Raw genomic sequence first — 4,836 nt, 5'->3', positions numbered from 1 at the left:
AGAGGTAGTTGATTGGACTAACTTTCAATATTTGAGAGCTTGGTAACCAGTACTTCAGAAGGGCCGAAATACGCCAGCCAGAAATAAATATTTCTTCAGTTCACATTAGTAAACTATACTCGGTAAAGTGCTAGTCATCACGCTAGCCAGGACATGGTCTTCAGTTCATTGAGAGTTTGGGTAAACTATATTTTCGGGAAAATAGGACACGTTAAATAGACACAGCTAGGCCAGACACAAGCAGTCAGATCATCAGCAGTCAGGACATACCTTTCTGTTCATTGAGAGCTTAGTAAACCATACTCAGAAATAGGGTATCGCCAGAGTGACTGCTAGACATTGCTAAATAGACACGACCTTCTCAGCTCATTGAGCTTAGTAAACCATAGCTCAGAGTGGCTAGACACGCAGCCAGAACAGTGTCAGACGTTCACTGCCAGACAGACACTGCCAGCCGCACAGGCTGGCCAGTAGCTGGAGAGCTGCAAACAGCAGCTCACGTGCCAGGCAAATCAGCAACACAAAGTCAGAACATGACCTTCAGCCACCGAGAGAGCTTCAGCAACCAGCCTTCGTATGACAGACCAGCCAGTCACGTAAATGCCAGGCCAGGACATGACCTTTCATGGGTGAGTTAGGCCAGACACAAGCCGGGTGGCTGTGAATACTGCCAGCCAGGCCAGACACACCTTCAAAGTTCACTGAGAGTTACCAGAAAGGATACAGATGCTGTCAGACACGTTAGCCAGACACTGCTGTGCTGCATCACGTTGTGCCAGACATGTCTTCCATTGAGAGCTAGTAAACCATACCAGAGTGGGAATGTAACACCGCCAGGCCAGACACGTTAGCCAGCTGTGGGCCGCACAGGCTGCAGACATGACCGTGCTCACGATACTAGCAAACCATAGCCTCAAAGCGGGCCGCCAGGCCAGAATACGTGCCAGGCCAGACACGCCAGTCAGGAGCAGCGACCTTCGGTGCCAGGGCGCACCTGCCCATGGGGCTGTGACACGTTAGGCCAGACACATCTTCGGGTGACAGGCCAGACACGTTAGGCCAGACACGACTCCAGCGACACGTCTTCAGGGGTGCCGTGTCAGGCGCATCTTTCATTGCTGTACCAGGCCAGGACATTTATCTTCACAAGGCACACCCAGCCAGACAAGCCGTACAGTCAGGACATCTTCATGGCGTGTTCATTGTGCTTGTGCTGACATGACCTTCATGGTGCAGCTCCAAAGAAATAGGACATGACGTGCCAGGTTAAATAGGACAATTTATCTTCATGTCATTTATCTTTCATGGGCGTGATCTTCATGAAAAGAATAGACACACAGCCAAACCAAGTGCTAGTCAGGCACCACAGTGCAAATAGACACGCCAAATCAGACATTTGCACAGGGCGTGATCTTCATGGGCGCGACTTTCACAGGTGCTGTGTCAGGCGCTAGCCGACACCCGGCTCTTCATGGGGCGCCAGAACAGATACCGTTAAAATAGAATACGGCGCCAGTCAGAGCCGCGACCTCATTGGGTGCTAGGCCAGATACAGTCAGACACTGGTCATTTATCTCATGGGGTGCTAGGGCATTTATCTTTCATTACCAAAGTCCAGCACCACCTTCAACATTTTGCATTTAAGTCAGTTTAGCAGACGCCCATCCAGAGCTTTACTCATAACAGCATCACCTTGCGACATCCAGCAATGCGCATCTAGATCTTGGGGCGAGAAGGATACTCTATCCCAGTATTCCCTGTGGTCGAGCGCGGCATTGGGTTGCCGCGAGGAGTTTCGTTCCACCACGGGGCCAATAGCCATGGATAATACCTCAGCGGTGGGAAGCAGCCAGAAGTGGATGCAGGCGCTCTGGTCATGGGGCCTGATCAGAGCCTGAGTGTACACACAGCCCGCAGGGCAATCACCATGGTTCATGATGCGAAAGCCAACTGAGCCAGTGAGAGAGAGGAGCGGGGCATTGGGACAGATGCGCCTGGATGAGCTGTAAATATCCAGCCACAGCTGTAGACGGCCAAGATGTTTCCCCGTGTGAGGCAGTCGCAAATTTCCGCGGATGCTGTAGAGGAACCCAGAATGGGTCATCGCCTGATGTTGTTGAGACCACAAAGAACGACGCCAGCAATTCTTGCTTCTCTGGGAGACTGGGCCCGGTGCCCTTCCCTCGAAGACAGCCTCGCCTGTCGAGGTTCAGCTGAGGTGGTGATCCGGCCATCCACCACCGATACTGCCAGACAGAAGAAGGCTATCGCCACTCGAAAGGGGGAAAGGAGACAAGGTGTCAGCCTGTACAGCAGATAGAGAGAAACATGAGGTTATGACAGAGCCGCACTCAGTGTATGCGAGAATGCCTGCAGAACAGACCAGTGGTGAGTGCGCGGTGGTGAGGAGACAGATTCTTCAGCTTGGCCTGAGTCAGGCGTGACGCGGCCGGGAGAGCGGTTCACCGAGAGGGCGGGGAGAGGAGGATCTTATGGCCCACAGTATCAAGGCAGTCGATAGGTTCAGAAGGATGAGAGCAGAGCAGAGAGTATGCTTGCATGACGCGAGAAGGAAGCAGTATCAAGGGGTGCCAGTCAGGCGCACAGTGGCCAGGACATGCTGTCAGGACATGACCATAAGTGCTAGCCAGGCTGACACATTACAATAGGGCGGCACCAAGGCCAGGATTACTGGGGACACTGGTCTTTCTTTGCAACAGATACAAAGTCAGACTTTCATACCATGGGCGCAAATAGACAACATGGTGCTAGCCAGCCATGGGGTGCTGCCAGGCATGACATGGGGTACCGCACTGCTCTTCTCAACATTTATATTTGGTGTCATTTAGCAGACGCTCTTGTTCAGAAGCCACTCTCATAACAGGCATTCACCTTACGACATCCAGCGGGAACAGCTCCCTATACAGTGCATCTAGATCTTAGTAAGGATAACCCACTATCCTGTGCGTTCCTGTTATGGGTTTCAGGTTCTCGCCAACTGGTGCCGTGAATAGGGGGCCAGAGCAGCTTGAACAGCTTGACCGCTGCCGGAACTTTCACCTCAGTGGTGGAAGGTGGATGAATGGCACTCTGTTTCTGGCAGGGCCTGACTGTGAGCCTGAGGTAGCTGGGAGGTGCGTCTTCACAGCTTCCGCAGGCAATCACCATGAGCCCAGATGCGAGCTAACTGGAAGCCAGTGAGCAGAGCGGAGGAGCGGGCAGACGGGGAGAACTTGGGAAGGTTGAACACCAGACTGGCTGCGGCGTCTCTGGATGAGTTGTAGGTGCGCACGGCACAGGTAGGAGCCCAGCCAATCAGCGAAAGTCAGCAGTAACCAGACTTATGCCTGACATCTGCGCCGCTTCCTGCGTGAAGCAGGGTCACGCTGTAGAGCATGACCTAGAACGTGCTGAGTACAGGGTGCTGTCCAGATCACTCGTGCCCTTAGCTCTCCGGGAGGAGATTGCTTGAAAGCCACCAACCGTGATGGCGAGATCACAACCGGCAGTCTCCCGGAGACTTGTCATGTGCTGAGGTGGTGAGATCCGTCATCCACACGATATGTACCACAGACAGAAGATGCGATTCGTCACCCGGACATCAGAAGCAATATTCAGTGTCGCCGCATATCGAGTTAGGAGAGACATGCGACAATAAGACTGGTGCGCCAGTATCGTTGTGGCCTAGAACGTATTCGGGGGACACCAGCAGAGAAAGAACATTCTCGCCATCACCTGGGTAGGAGCTGACTCCTGTGATCCGGTCACGCCGTTCAACTGAGAGGAGGAGGATTCATGGTTCACAGTATCGGCTGTCGATGAAGAGCTGAGCAGAGCAGAGATAGAGCGTCAAGGAGCCGAAGCAGAAAGCAGTTCTCAGCCACCATGTAACACTGCCAGTCACGTTAGCCAGGACATGGGGTGCCAGAACAGACACGTTAGGACAGGACACTGGTTTCACAGTGCTGTGTCAGGACATGCACCTTCGCGCAGGCCAGGGCATGCCCATAAGCTGTGCTACGACCTTCATGGGGTTAGTCCGGCACCTTTCGCACACATTTATTCCATGGGGTGCCAGGCCAGGCCCAAGCCAGGACACAGTCAGACATGACATGGGTGCCAGGCCAGACACCGCTAGGCCAGACACGTTAGGCCAGGACACTGTCTTTCAAGAAATAGGCATGACATTGATGGGTAAGAAATAGGAATGACCCATAGCCCAGCATGAAAGCAAATAGATGTTTTTCATGGGGGTGCTGTCAGGTCACATCTTCATGGGGTGCCAGGCGTCAGAGCAGTTGCATACCATGGGGTGCCAGGCCAGGCATGTGGGTCAGGGCATTTAATTACAAGTGCCAGGCCTGGGCACTACTCATGTAGGCAAGAATAGGGCAATGACTTTCATGGGCCAGGGCACACCTTTCATTGGAAAAGAAGCCAGGGCAGTGGCTCCATGGGTGCCAGGCCAGACACAGCTGTGCCAGACACGTTAGCCGGACACTATCTTCAGTACTTCACCCAGGAGGCTTCCTGCTGCCCGTAAGCAGACTTGCTGATCTCACTGGGTACGAATAGGTGCCTTTCTCAGTTTCTCCTTCTTCTCTGGTGATATTGCCTTCCAGTCACTTCCTTCTCTGGGCGATAGGATTCTCCACTTCCTCTGCGATATTTATAAGCTCCTCCAGTCACTTCTTCTCTGCGATGATTTTCTTCTCTGGGTGATATGATTTCCAGTCACTTTCTGCGATATGATAAATTCTCCAGTCACTTCCTTCGCGATATGAAAGAAGTCGTACTTCCTTCTCTGGGTGATAGTTTATACTTTTCACGACGCGA

Source organism: Oncorhynchus keta, chromosome 27 (assembly GCF_023373465.1).
Source record: "Oncorhynchus keta strain PuntledgeMale-10-30-2019 chromosome 27, Oket_V2, whole genome shotgun sequence".
Classification (NCBI taxonomy): Eukaryota; Metazoa; Chordata; class Actinopteri; order Salmoniformes; family Salmonidae; genus Oncorhynchus; species Oncorhynchus keta.
Note: the sequence above shows the minus strand (reverse complement) of the source record.